This window comes from Panthera pardus, unplaced genomic scaffold (assembly GCF_024362965.1).
Source record: "Panthera pardus isolate Hobbes unplaced genomic scaffold, ASM2436296v1 HiC_scaffold_12, whole genome shotgun sequence".
In the NCBI taxonomy this organism is placed as follows: Eukaryota; Metazoa; Chordata; class Mammalia; order Carnivora; family Felidae; genus Panthera; species Panthera pardus.
The window spans coordinates 34,652,931-34,669,016 of record NW_026526677.1 but is presented as its reverse complement, the minus strand read 5'-3'; the positions used below and the strand labels follow the sequence as shown (position 1 = coordinate 34,669,016).

At 35.9% G+C, this 16,086-nt stretch overlaps 1 pseudogene; it reads left to right on the top strand.

Annotated features, from left to right (window-relative positions):
* The first annotated feature begins 12,541 nt into the window (after window positions 1-12,541).
* On the top strand, window positions 12,542-13,693 carry LOC109271363 (RNA transcription, translation and transport factor protein-like; annotated as a pseudogene).
* Window positions 13,694-16,086: the final 2,393 nt, after the last annotated feature.

Sequence of the window (16,086 nt, the reverse complement as noted above, 5' to 3'; positions counted from 1 at the left end):
CAAAAAGTTAAAACTAGAACTGCCTATGACCCCAGCAATTGCACTACTAGGCATTTATCCAAGGGACACAGGTGTGCTGTTTCGAAGGGACATATGCACCCCCATGCTTACAGAAGCACTATCAACAATAGCTAAAGTATGGAAAGAGCCCAAATGTCCATCGATGGATGAATGGATAAGGAAGATGTGGTATACACACACACAAACACACACACACACACACACACACACACACACACACACACACAATGAAGTATTACTTGGCAATCAAAAAGAATGAAATCTTGCTATTTGCAACTACATGGATGGGACTGGAGGGTATTATTCTAAGTGAAATTAGTCAGAGAAAGAGAAAAATCATATGACTTCACTCATATGAGGACTTTAAGAGACAAAACAGATGCACATAAGGGAAGGGAACAAAAATAATATAAAAACAGGGAGGGGGACAAAACATAAGAGACTCATAAATATGGAGAACAAACTTAGGGTTACTGGAGGGGTTGTGGGAGAGGGGATGGGCTAAATGGGTAAGGGGCACTAAGGAATCTACTCCTAAAATCATTGTTGCACTATATGCTAACTAATTTGGATGTATATTTTAAAAAATAAAAAAATAAAATTAAAAAAAAATAATTCAAGCTTGGGAGGTGCAGAGAGAGATGGACATAGAATCCAAAGTAGGCTCCAGGCTCTGAGCTGTCAGCACAGAGGCCAATGTCAGGTTCGAACTCACAGACCCCTGAGATCATGACCTGAGCCAAAGTTGGTCGCTTAACCGACTGAGCCACGCAGGGGACCCTCAAGAGCTATTTAAATGATAGAATCTTGCTATTAAAAATAATTAGAAAAGACAAGGAATTGGTATAGGGGAAGTTTCTACTGATTAGAGAAAGTAGAGGAAGTAGAAAACTATCATGGGGAGAGGAACAATTTGAATGTGAGAATGGATCTAATATTTTTGTCATTTCACTCTCTGTTGAAAGAGGATTAATATTCTTGAGACTCCAATAAATTGCTAGATGTGTTGAAACCATCAGAGAACATCTAGATACTGCATTTCCCTATGTTCAACATTGATAGAGCTTCAAATTTAAAAACTGTGTCATGAGAAGATGAAAATATGATCTATTCATGACATGCAAAAATACTCTCTTGATGACTTCGGAAAAGGATAAAAAAGAGATAGGGGGGTTGCTGAAGGGACTTGTCTTGGCTGTGGGATGTAAAGGCACCACAGAATTCAAGTATCTCAGGATGAAAGGCTAATGACAGGAAACATAATCTCTGCTCTACTGAGGCCAGCACAATGCTCTGAATGATAGGTGGGATAAAACACAGGTGTGCAAACACAGGGACAGGGAATCAGGCCACAGCAATCTCTTTTCCATGAGAATGTCAAGACCCAGAGGACAGCAACCAGAGTCTCTTAAAGGTACACAACCTACTGTGCTCATAGGATCACTTTGGCAAGGAGAAGACAGCAAGAGAACACTTAGAACAGAAACAAACAAAAAAGCCCTGTTAAGGAGTTTGGATTTTGAACTTACTGAGAATTTACTTCAAAGTGACTAGTGTGTGTTAGTGGTATAGGTGAGCATAGCTGCCTTCCAAAGTGACTGAACTGGCCAGAAGTCGTCTCTTTTACACCAAAAGAACCAGAGTTTACATTTCACTTGTGAGATCATTTATTCTTCCCTTGCAATTGAATAAAAATGGGGTTTTCAGAACAAAGTTAATTATTTTTTTCTTTCATGTGACATTTAGTGACAATTATTAAATATTCAAATGTTCCCACAAAACCACAAAACATGACAGTTGCTGTTAAGCCCAATATATGCAGACAATAAGTGTCTTACTGGCAGTAAATGTCAATAAAGATTTCAAAAGAAAGTTCTCTATGGGATTTTACCTTGAAGGTGGGATTTTGGAGGTAGAAATGAATATGCATATGCTAAATATAGTGAGTTTGCCCAAGACAAAGTCGATGGTTTGTGCAAAGCTAAGAGACAAAGCATTGAATATTCAGTATGCCAGAGTGCAAATCTGTGAATGCCAACTTGAGAATTTAAGAGTTCCTGTAATTATAAAGTGACAATATTCATATAAGGTTATGGGCAAGGAGTGATGTTTCAAGTCTATTTAATATATTATTTGAAAAGTCTTTACTATTTTTTACTTCCAAATTTTATACCCGAAAAGTAATTTAAACACTTCAGGAAAACCCATCCTTTATGAATAAAAGTGAGTATATCTCTCATTTTATCCATTTTCATAAAGTATTCATTTTATTTTAAAGAGATCAAATTTCCCTTTGACCTTATGAAGATGAGATCTGAGAGGTTTAGAGGGAGTTATAATTTCTTAAATTGATTTAAAATAAATTGATTTAAAGTAAATAACAGACAAACATATATACTAAGATCAGTCTTTTATATTACATATACATATACATATATATATATATACACACACACATATATATATATAATACATATATGTGCAAATGCTATAGAACACATATATACGTATACACACACACACACACGCACATGTTATGTGTGTGTGTATGTTTCTAGAACATCATATATGGGAGGGAAACCAGACAGTTATAGTGAAGTTGTCCTTCCTTCTCTGAGGAGATTGTCAGATTTAGGTGCCAAGGAGGGACAGGGCAGTAAATTGTTTATGGGTCAACACATAAAAATTTGACAGCCAAAGTCACCTGAAGAGGAAGGATCTCTCACGGAGCATTAATACTCTGTTGTTATCTATTTGAATATATAGATGATCAGCAAAACATTATGTAATCATGAGAGAGTTTGGCTCACCCATGAAAGCATGGAAAATGTGAATCATTGAAAGAAATGTGACTGGTGTCATACTAACACCACAAAATATCCATCTGAGCATTAGAACGTTGAGTTATTACATGTCGTAGTGACGTGCCCACTTTAGAAAGAACACAATTAAACAAACTATAGCTAATTGACTTTGAGTATTTCTCATCCCATTGGTGAGGGCATTTTTATATAATACAGCCTCATAACAGCTCCCTGTACAGACAAATCTGGGTGCTATCTCTTATGCACTTCCTCTCTAAACCTGAGAAAACTGCTCTCTTAGTCCCTCTGTTTGATTCATCTGTGGAATGGCAATACTGACAATAATATATCTCCTGAACTTGCATTAGCATCTGTAGATTGATTACCCTGATACAGTGGTTCAAAAGCATCCAAAGAGATAGTTGCTATTATTATTATTATTATTATTATTACTATTATTTCAAAATATGTGCTAAGCAAGCTAACTTGAGTAATAAAAGGAATAAAATTCATTATTGTTTAAAAATAAATAAATTGGCATCCAGGTTTCTATTTCACTCTTGGATCCAACTTCATCAGACAGCATTTTGAGTTCCACATACTATGTTCACAGACTATACACTTAGTTTAAAAAATAATGACACTGTGATTTAAAAAGAATCTGGAAAACATAGGAGTACACAATTATCTGTTATAGAAAAATAAGAATTTCAACTCACTCCTGAATTCTCCAAGTTTTTAATATTAGGAATTCTACCACAGTCAAACATTTTACTTTACTAGTAAGTAAATTAGTACTAAGTAATTAAGTATTAGTAAGTACTTACTTTACTAGTAAGTAAAAATCTTTCATCTCAATGAATACATTATTTTACTTTTAGGAGATAACTATGAATTTTTAAGGATTAACCACTTTTAAAAAGCTTTTTTTTTTTTTAATGTGTACTTATTTTTGAGAGAGAGACAGAGTGTGAGCAGGGGAGGAGCAAGAGAGAGGGAGACACAGAGTCCAAAGCAGGCTCCAGGCATTGGGCTGCAGCACAGAGCCTGAGGCAGGGATCAAAGTTATGAACTGAGAGATCATGACCTGAGCCTCAACCAACTAAGCCATGCAGCTGCCCCAAGGATCAACCACTTTTGAATGAGAACCAGTTGGTTCTGTATGAAACCACAAATAGACTCTAACTCTGACTTGCACATTCCACGCTGAGAATGTACTATGGCTATGAAGCAATTCATTACAGGAAAGCTGATGAGCATAAAGATTTTTTTGTTTGTTTGTTTGTTTAGAAATTTTGTCTATTTGATCTTTTTCCTGGTGTGTATACATATATATATATATATATATATATATATATTTTATTTATTTGTTTGTTTATTTATTTATTTATTTATGTTTGAGAAAGAGAGAGTGTGAACAGGGGAGAAGCAGAGAGAGAGAATCCCAAGCAGATTCTGCAGTGTCTGCACAGAGCCCGGCATGGAGCTGGATCTCAAGAATTGTGAGATCATGACCTGAATCAAAATCAAGTGTCAGATGCTTAACCAAATGAGCCACTTAGGTACCCCCACCATAATTCTTATTTTGTTGAAAGAACAACTCTTATGTTCTCATTCTGAAGCTGATAGGAAAAATTCCAAAATTTGAGTTTGATTTCAGAAATTATTTTCTACAATGAACATAATCCCAACTCATAGTCTCATTAGCACTGTAATTTGTCATGTCCAGAAAATCCTGCTGTAGTTGGCCATGCAAACCCAGTGAGAATAATCACAATTTACACACGACAATGGCTACTGGGAAGTCATACATGAGTTAGTAAGAGTAATAGATTACTTAAATCCCCACCACCACAATGACAGAGTATGAAAAAAAATCAGTAAAACATACAAAAAATTAAAAAAAAACCCTGTGGCAGCAGTGAAATAAATATACTTTAAAGCAGTGTACAATTTCATAAATACTCCAATGTGATTTACATGATCTCAGACCTCAAGAGATTTTATGTTATTTTTTTAATTTAATAGAATAAGAATGTATTTGATCACATTTTTCATGTCCCTCAGGACAATATATTTATGTTAATTTAACTCTATAATTGTCATCTTTGCAAAAAAAACCACAGTTCTATATTAGAAAACTAGATATACATTATGAACATAGATAATTTTTTTTTTTTTTTTGGTGGCCAGTACGGGGTTAGATAATTTTTATTTGAATATCCATTTGGTGATTCAAACAGCATTTCCACCTTCTGATGGAGGTTTTTAATTGCTTTATATTGGCTTGCTCACATGTTAACAATACAGGTCATGCCTTTTAATTAGGTCTATGATTTCTATATGAAGTACATCCAGAAACCAAAAGATTCTGAAAACACCATAGACAAATGAAAGCACACCAAGTGGGGGACATTTGGTCCTGTTGGGGATGGCATTTCTGGCCACCAATTGTCTCCTTGTGGCTTTCAGTAAGATATGATGTTTGAAAGATGATTTTAAAATGGACAGTTTGTCTATACTTGCTATTTAGTACCAAACTTTTTTTTTTTCTTTTTTCCTTTTTACCCACAAGCATTCACTGTCATCTTTCTTTGAAGAAATTACTGTGCCCATGTTGTGTTGCCCTATGGAGACCAGTGAAGGAGGGGTGGGGAGCGAGAATGTGCACAGGCCAAAGATCTAATTTTTTTATCTCACTACCAAGAAAAGGGAATGAGCTCCTGATCTAAGCCTGCTTAATCACATATTCCCTTCCTGGAATTAAATCTTGAAACAGAAGCATGTAAAGATGAAAAAAAAAAAATTAGGGTCCCTTATATTCAGCTATACTACCATAGCCAGACAAATTTTTTTATAGAAACCATTTTGTAATTTCTGCTTCCTAGGTTTCTGGAGTTGATTTTGCTTAAATTTTTCTCCAGCCTTTATGTTGATTCTGTGAGGTTCCAATATCGTTCTCGTAAAGTCATTTTGAAGAAGTTTCCCTCCCCCCCAAAAGCTTGTTTCTGTAGCTAGCATATTAAGACAATGATAGAGAATTTTTGCTGCCCCAGAATTGGCAACTAACACAAACAACTGAAAATAGTGTCCACAAGAACCCACATTATAAAGAGACCTGCCAACATTTGGCATTATACATTTTCCTCTGGGTTTAAGGAAAAACGAACTATCATTCTATAATTAACCAAACTTCACTGCTTATGCCTTATGGATGTTTTTAAGAGGAGAGGAGAGGAAAGAACAACAGAAGTTGACAGTGTCTTTGACCTGTGCCCAGATCAAAGTTCATGGCAAAAAGATCTTTTCTTCATTGTTGGTAGTGTCCAACTTCACAAAGTGACATAAAAGGGTACTCAAAAAGGATCATTCATGGATATTGGGGACCTACTTTCATAGCCCCACATGAGGAAGCAAAAATGGTTAAGATTAAGAGGAAACTAAGAATATAACATCAACATCTCACCTGGAGTTGACAAGAAGTGTGTGGTTTTGGTAAGGATAGCAATAGAGGCAACTACTGTTCTTGGAATGGGTCATATATGATGCCAGGAACCAGGGAAGGCCCAAATGCTACTTTCAAGAAGAAAAGCAAACTCATCATCTATGCTGAGACCATGACATTAGAATAGATCTGAGAAGGACCACAGCAATTGTTCTGCAGCCCATCACCAGCATGTGATGAATTGCATAAGGTGTCTTCTGTTTTCCCTACTCTTTCTTCCCCAAACAAGGAAAATCTAGTCCAAAGGAGGGGAGACATTGCCTCAGACCCAGGCCCTATACACACTTACAAACCAAGGTGGTAGGCATGAAATGAAAAATAAAGTGAACTCACTCTTTAAAATCCTCAAAGCTTGGGGCACTTAAGTCATTAGAGCATGTGACACTTGTTGACCAAAGGGTCATGGATTTGAGCCCCACGTTGGGTGCAAAGTTTACTTAGAAAAATAAATGGAGAGTTTACTTAGAAAAAAATAAATAAGATGTACAATCCCCCAAGGCACCTGGGTGGCTTAGTTGGTTGAACATCTAACTCTTAATTTCTGCTCAAGTCATGATCCCAGGGTTCTGGGATTAAGCCCTGCATCAGGCTCTGCCTTGAGCATGGAGCCTGCTTAATATTTTCTCTCTCTCTCTCTCTCCCTCTGCCCCTCTCCCCTGTTCATGTGCTCTCTCTCTCTCCCTCTCTCTCTCTCTAAAAAGAAAAAAAAAGTAAAATCGCCAAAGCCTATAGCAATAGAGAAGAGTTAGAAAGACAAATTTCAATTTTCTATGAGATTGGAGTTTTGGATTTTAATACAATAAAGATAAAAATATAGGCTCTGCCTGGAATATTCTTAAGGAGTAAAAGAATTCAACAAAACATAGTTGAGCGGTAACAATTGTTTAGAAAATTATACACCACTTTAATAGAATCCCAACTGATACACTCTTTGACAGTCATTCAGGCCACAAGAATGATATTTCTTAAAAAAAAAATTATCATTTGTTTCTGTTGCCTACAGGACAAGCACAATGTTCTTTAAAATCTTTCTTAGCCTGACCTGTCTACACTTACAATACTTATCCTAAGATCCATTGTGCAACTTTTTATTACCCAGACATACTGACTTTAATGATGCTTTGCCTTACACATACCTTTCTTTGGACATAATAGATATAAATTGTAAATCTAAAAAAAAAAGATTCTGCCTTGGTTAAATTGAAATATTCTGTAGGTTATATTGGTATTTGAAGTCTTAAAAAGAAAGAATCTTGCTGATATAACTACTTTGAATCCTTAATGTACTGAGTTGATAAGATAAAAAAGGCACTGTTAAAGTTGTGAGAAGCAAAAAAAAAGCATATTTAATTCACATATACTAAGTTTTGATCTTTTTTATAGTTTACCAAGAAAGACACAGAATCTTTATGATATCTGAAATACTTCCCACGAATATAATCTCCAGCATCAATTCATATGATGACTGTAAATACTTACTGAAGGTAATCTCTAGAATATATACTACATAATGGACCTATAGAGTAAGTATACTGTAGGGAATTAAATACATTGTAAGTGAAAGTCGCCATATTTACTTTGGTCATCCCACAATTATATACAACTTTTAAATTCTTCTATGGGTTGGAAAGTTCCAGAATTTCCAGGTATTTAATTATTCACTTCAGATTTACCAATAATCAAATGTTCTTACTAGAGAATCATGACTAAAATATATAAATCCTGATAAATTAATATATGGTATAATCTCCCTACCCAACGCTCATTTCCTAATTCCTGTTATGCAAAGTACAAACTCCTAGCAACCTACCATACTGTATTGGTCAGAGCAGGGGTAGCACATCTATATCTACAAATCCTTTATGAAAAAATAGAATAAATAAAATAAAACAAAACAAAATAAATGCATGTAGAATCGTGCCATTCAGATAGTTAAGGCCTAAGTGTATACACATGTATGAATCTGTCCCAGTTATGACATGTTATGAACATACAACTATATGAATGTATAATACATACAAGCATATACTTTAACACAATTTTCTTGATTTTGTGAAAAATATCAAAAGTTATTTTGTGAATGTGCCAAATATATTTAATTTGGCTTATAATATATATGCCATATAATAAAAATACATTTATTTTAGTTGATTATAATTTTAAGAGTTTTATTTATATTCTAAAATAGGCATAGATCATTATCTAAGAGGACCAAAAAAACCCTAAAATATTAAATTTGTTCACAAGATCTCAACATCATAACCTTATTTTTCTTTCCACTGTCTTTCCTGACACTAAGAGCTGTTATCTGTTGAAATTACACACAAAAAATGTTTACTTCAAAGTTAAGTGTATCAACCAGTCATTTCTGGTTTCAAATCATTTCCTAGTAAACTGAACTACTGTGACCTTTAAAAAATATATTTAATATATTTAATATCATGTTAACCCATAGAGACTGTGATCTACAGATTTTTATTGTTAAATCTTGAAGCATCATTCCAAACTAGAGATTTAATAAATACTAGATAGAAATTTGTGAATGTTTTTGTTCTGTTTACTGGATTATAAGCAGTAAATAGCCTTCATAGCAAATATTCATGGCAAATATTGAGCAGGGAAATATTGCTATTTCTAACCTTTCAAAACATGGAAATGGAAAGACACAAATGCCAAAGTAAAATGAAGATTTTTATTAAATTGAACTGGAGAAAACGAAGAATTGATTTGTATTTAATGCTACCTAATAAGGAAATTAACTTCTGGGTTTGATCTTTGTTTCTAAAGTATGTTTAGCTGCAGTTAAATTCTAGCTAACTAGTATATCACCAGAGTTAATTATCCACCAATCATTTAAGAGGATTAACAAGCCAGGGACATATAAATTTATTTCCATAATCAAGCTGAATTGAAGGTAAATGGTGAAGGAAAATAAAATATCTAGGACATGTGGATCAGGAATAATAGGAATATTAGCAACTGTGTACACACAGAGGGGAAAAAAAAAGATTCTCAAGAGGATATATATATATATATATATATATATATATATATATATATACACACACACACACACACACACACATACACCCTGCCAATGGGAGAATTGGAACTCAGGCTTTGCTCCCTTCTCTGACTATAGCACATCTGCACATCCCCTTCCTGCCCAAACATATGATGTATGGTACTATAGAGAGATATTTGGTCTTTATCCCCAGTTCCTACCACACAATTCCTAAAACCCTTGAACTTTTTTGAGTGATTGGATGAAAAGAGAGTTTTTGTTCCAATGAGGCAGGTCTCTGATAGGTGGGCCCCTAGACAGCTTCAGGATGGGGGCTGCTCTCAAGAAAGAGGAAGGCACAATCCAAGAGTTGGACTTTAGCCCTTCCCCTGACCTCCAGAGAGAGGAGAGAAATTAGGGACTGGAAGTTTTGTTAATCACCAGCCACCACTGATTCAATCAAGCATGGTTATGTAATGAAACCTCCTTTAAAAAAATAATAACAACAGGGTTCAGAGACCTTCTGAGTGGTGAGCACGTCGAGATGCTGGAAGAGTGGCACAGAAGCTCCCTGCATCCCCTGCATACCTTGTCCTGCATACCATCTCTTCTATATGACTATGCCTGACTTGTATCCTTCATAATAAACCAGTAAATGTGTGTTTCACTGTGTTCTATGAGTCTTTCTAACAAATTATAGAACCTAGGGAAGGGGTTACAGGAACCTTCAATTTGTAGTCAGCAGTGTGGGTGGCCTGGGTACTTCTATTTATAGCCAGCATCTTGAAGTGAGAGCAGTCTTATGGGACTGAGCCTTTTAACTTATGGGGTCTGACTCTGACTCTGGGTACTTAGTATCAGAATTGAGCTGAATTGAATTGTTGGACACTCAGTATCAGAGAATCAGAGAATTTAAGAATTGATAAATAGGTGGTTAGTGTCAAAAATACCCCAAACTATGAGTTTTATACTAAGGAAAATATTTTACATGTTTCTCGACTTCTCAGTCACAGACAGCAACTGTCCTTGGAATACACAGGAGGCCCACCTCACTACCACCACCTGCGTATTTTAGAATATACATGAAGAGGAAGGGGATTTGAATTTTAGGGGTTCGTTTTCTCTTTGGGCCAGTCATTTTATTGGAAGATTTCCATGAGGGAACTAATTTTAATCCTGTCAATAATACCAAGTTGTATTTTATTATATTTCATTATGTGGGGAATTAAACACGAGATCCAGAAAAACTGAGGAAATATATAACCAAGACTAATGGAGTTGTGATTTGGACTTGGATATGTCTATTGACAGTGTAGTAAAAGAACGTGTGTGGTAACATAGTGGAGCATCCCCCTTCTGCCTCAGAAATTGTCCTAAGACACAGAACATTGAAAAACATTCCTTTATCTATAAAACTCATTTACTCGTGGTCGTAAATGTCCTTACCTGTTATACTTCAATTGAAAAGGGGATCTGATTTGATAAACCCAAGGATAGAAAAAAGGTCATTCATTATCCGCTTCAGATAAAGGACAAAAATAGTACAGGGAGACCCTGTATCCCAGTCCCAAGGAAGGTGTGTCAGTTTCAGCTTCAGTGAAGGAGTCTAACTGTAGATTGTAGTACGTGTGTTGTATCAGTCAGATAGGAGAGCTACCTGCATGAATTTACACTCCTTCATAACATTCCTTCATCACTTAAACATTTTCAGAGAGAGGCATCTTAATTATGACCAAATTAAATTATACTGTAGAGTAGTCAGATGGGTAGAGAGACTCCTGACTTAAATATACTATTTGTCAATTATGGTACTAATGTCTAATGACTACAGCAATCATCTGCCTTGGAAAATAACTGGGAAATTCAAAAAGATTAATAATTCAAGATTTATCTTCATTTTTTTATGCCAGAATCCCTTTCTCTGCTTCTTTGCATATAACTCACTCTTACTTACCTGGTCCCTTGATGTATATTTTCTTATAAACAGCACAAGTGACTAAGCTTTAAGGTGAATATCTGTTATTTATTTTATGTATTTCAGGAGAATTATAGCCTATCTGTCTTTTAAAATGCAATTTTGAGGGAACTGCAACATATTTTGTTTCTTGATTTTTTCCTTTCAAGTGCTACTTTTCCATAGTTTTGCCGTTTTCATCTCATTAGTCATTTTGAACATAGTAAATAAAGCAACTCTGGACAAGGAGCATCATGGAAACCCTACACAAGTTCTGGAGAGTTTTCTTCTTTGTATCCCAGTCATCTATCAAATATGGAACCATCTTGCAATGATGTGCCACCCACCTTAATAGATGCACTAGTGCTGTAAATAAAAATGCCAAATTAAACTGTTTTTTTTTACTCTTGTAACCAACTAGTAACTAAGCACTAATATATACTCAATTAAAAATGAATAAAGGCAAACATTACACACACTAAGGATATATTCACTATTTATCCCATCAAAGAATCGTTTATTAAAACAACCTCACATTAATAATATTAAAATTAAAAAAAAAACTAGCAACAATTATAGTACCCATTGCAAAAAGTTGTAATAAAACTGAAGTGTAGATAGAGTACTACTGATATTGTAAAGTTGTGTAAATTTTTCAAAAAGCAACAAAGTACTATATGGCAGTAGTCAGAAAACCATTTCCCCGTGCATTTTATTATACGCTTGTAACTCAATAGAACTCAAAACAGTTAACGCACAGAGATGTTCATAAATGTGTTTAATCTGTTGTTAAAAGGGAAGAAAACTGACTGGAAGCAGTTGCAGTACACATTGTATACTACAGCACCATTACGTACTCACCAAATACATAAGTATTATGAAGGCTAAAGGGACTAAAGGTACCATTTTGGAAATATCATGTTTAAAATGTTACAAAATAGGAGTGCCTGGGTGGTTCAGTTGGTTAAGCATCCGACTTCAGCTCAGGTCATGATGTCACAGTTTGTGGGTTTGAGCCCCGCGTCGGGCTCTGTGCTGACAGCTTGGAGGCTGGAGCCTGCTTCGGATTCTGTGTCTCCCTCTCTCTCTGCCCCTCTCCTGCTCATGCTCTGTCTCTGTCTCTCATAAATAAACACTAAATTTTTTTTTTTAATGTTACAAAATAGTTCTTGCTGCATCGCCGGTGCCTGTGCCACCCGCTTCTCCTGGCCTCTCTTCTCCCAGCCACAGCCTGGGAGACCAGAGTGGGGACTATGTTCTGATGCAAGCTGATGGCCCTCAACTACTGCAACCCTGATGGCTTCAACTGTAGCAATGAAATAAAATTTAGAAAATTTACTGTCTGACTTGAAGACCAGAATATCAGACACTACCAGATTGAAGACAGGTAATTAAAGAAACATCCACAGCAGTGACTGGCTTTTTTTTTTTTTTTTGATGTTTATTCATGTATTTTGAGAGAGGGAGAGAGTGTGAGAGAGGGAGCGCACATGCACACGAACAAGGGAGGGACACAGAGAGAGGGAGGGAGAATCCCAAGCAGGCTCCATGTGGTCAGTACAGAGCCCAATGTGGGTCTGGAACTCACAAACCCTGAGATCATGACCTGAGGCGAAACCAAAAGTCCAATCCTTAACCACTGAGCCACCCAGGAACCCCCAGCCCAAGTTCTTTAAAAAGTACTACAGAGATGTTAACTGTCTTTTCAAGATTCAAGATCAACAGGAAGCCACTGACTGGTTTCTTGGTTTAGCTGTTAGACTTGAACATTGAGACAATGCTGAAAATACAAGGACTTACTACCTGATAATACAAAACATGCTGACAATGCAGCAAAAAATGCAGAGCCATTGATCGGTTTGGATGTAAATACTCCCAATTTTAAGGCTGGTGTAATGGCTTTGGCTAACCGTCAGATTCACTGTCATGATGATTACCTGGTAATGCTTAAGGCAATTCACATTGTGGTCCAGGAGTACCTGAGGCAGGATGCAGCTGCAAAAACAAATGAAACAAAAGAGGATTTGCCTGTTGCTTTAGACAAACATATTCTTGGGTTTGACAGAGGAAATGCAGTTCTTAATGAAGCTGCTCAAAAATCTTGGATTGTTCCATATGGAAGAGATCAGGGAGCTACAGACAAAAATTAATGAAGCCATCGTAGCTGTTCAGGCAATTATTGCTGATCCAAAGACAGAACACAGACTGGGAAAAGTTGGAAGATGAACATTTTAGGATTTCAGCTTCTCACCTACTTAGCATAATTGGGAAGCATGTACGCTCTGGCTTGTGTTTGGAAATCAAATGTCACATTTTCAAAGGAAGAATCCTAGAAAATTGACTATGTTCTGGACATTTACTACCATCACCTTTTCTTTAATAAAGTTCAGGAAAGTGGAAAAAAATATAATGTTACAAAATAGTAAAATATATACATATATACATAAAATAGTATAGCATAGATACATAAAAGGATGTAATTATACAATGATTACATCTATAGAGGCTTACCATGAAGCAGACACTGTTCTGAGCCCTCTACATAGATTATCACAATAAATGCTTACAACACTTCGTGGATGTCAATAATATTTTGTCCCTGTTTATCACTTGCTAGCTATCATAGCTGTTACTGTCATGATCCGAACTAAGCCAATTTCATTTTCAAACTGTTGGGTACTTTTTTGTGGACATTGATGACTTCTTATGATTATATTTCTTTGTCAACACAGACTCACTACCATATGGTACATTTTAACAAGATTTATATTTCAGCCTGAATTTTGTTGCACATGGAGACATTTATTGGTGAGAAGGTATACACACGTATTCAAATGTATATGCACAGAAGTTACACATCCTCTTTTGGTAAAGCAGGTTAAATCTCAGTGTTCTTTCTTACAGAACATTGAAAAGTCCTTTGAATAGTCCTTTTAGGCAGATGCAACACACTGTAATGGCAAGTTTAGCAAATTTACTGGTCTCATCAGGGAGGAATTATCTCTAAGGTATGGATACACAGAATCAACTTTGAGCTCAAACCTAAGAGCTCCACTCTAGTACACGGGGAGTTATTTGGATTTTTTTTTTTGGCAAAGGTGTCTACAGAATCTTTATAAACAATCCACATACCTTGTCTACCAGAAATTTCTACACAGAAAGTTATAGAATTTCTAATGTCATTTAGTAATTAAGGAAAAGTCAACTTAAGACCATTTAGTCCAAATTGAAGAGTTTTAGTATGCTGCCCTGAAGATGCATAACTGATTAAAGAGCTTCAAATATTAAGTAATTGCCCCGAAGAACAGATTGGAGCTAACACATACATATATATTACACAACTTATACTAAAGTGTTTTTAAAGCAACACATTGAAATCTGACTTACTAATTATTTTGATTTACAATTATTACTGTGCAAATGAATGTACAAAACATAATTATAAACCAAATCCTAGGTTGTTGTAGCAGGGAAGAGACAGTATACTGATAACACATAAAGTTAATAGAATAAATCGTTTTTGCACAGTTTATGGTACTTCTAAATCCCTGCTAAAAGTCTTTTATTACAACTCTAACTCTGGGGGACTATGGATGAGACACTCCAGGCGGCAACTACAGGTATTTTTAGGGAAAACCTTCCTAAGTTTCAGCCTTACACAAAACTGTACAGCATCTCATACAGGCCAGAATAAGTAGAACAATACATATACCTGATGAGCTGTTACAAAGAAATTGGGGTGTCTTGATAAGAGTTGAGGTTACATTACAAAAAATAGCCACTTCCTAGTAAAGTAATGTAAAAGCCAGGCAAATAATGGATAACTTAGAATTAGGACAAATTTTAGAGGGAAGATTCTGGATGTTATCACCTCCCATCCATTTGCCTTTGCTATACTACATAGGGTTTCACCAATTTCCTCATGAGAAAGCATCTTATACTAACTCTCTCATGAGGAACATACATAAAATACATGTTTGCATTGACTGTAGTTGTAAAATGTGGATCAGTTATTCTCACAGTCCTTTACAGTGATTTTAAATAGTGTTATGTCAAACAATCTCTTCTGTATTTGAAAGATATATACTGAGATTGCTACTCATTATGGGCTAGATGGGTGATGGGTATTAAGCAGGGCACTTGTTATGATGAGCACTGGATGTTGTATCAGTGGTGAATCACTCAATTCTACTCCTGAAACCAACATTGCACTGTATGTTTACTAACTAGAATTTAAATAAAAATTTGAAAGAAAAAAATTGCTGTTCGTTAAAGGTATCAGCACTCTAGGGTCTCCAGAGAGACAGAACAATCAGTGTACTCCTTGTACAGTGTTGTTTTATCAAACTTTTTCCACTTTGGCTCGTTCTACTCATGTCCTCTCTTCTCCACTCCCCCTTCTAGAGTTTTAGACTCCTCACCTCATTCCCACTGGGTAGAAGTATAAATGAGGTATTATAAAATCCTGAGTTATCTATGTGCAATATTGCAGATTCATTCACCTCTAAGTTCTGTCCCTTCCCTCACACAGCTGTGTGAGGCAATGTGGCCGTACTGGATTACCACTGGACCTCAGCTGTCAGGAGACCACAGCCCATAGCCTTGGCCTCACCAGCCTCCATGGCTTCATCTTCTACTTGCTTGCCTCCATCCTGTCCTCCCTGCTCTTAATTCTCAAAGTGGGAAGAAGGTAGAACAAATATTTTAAATCACGGAAACCTGTCTTGAGGTCTCACTGGAAGCCTTTTCACCTATGTCCTGTTTTGGACATTCCTCTCTGGCATGGCGCACGTCTACT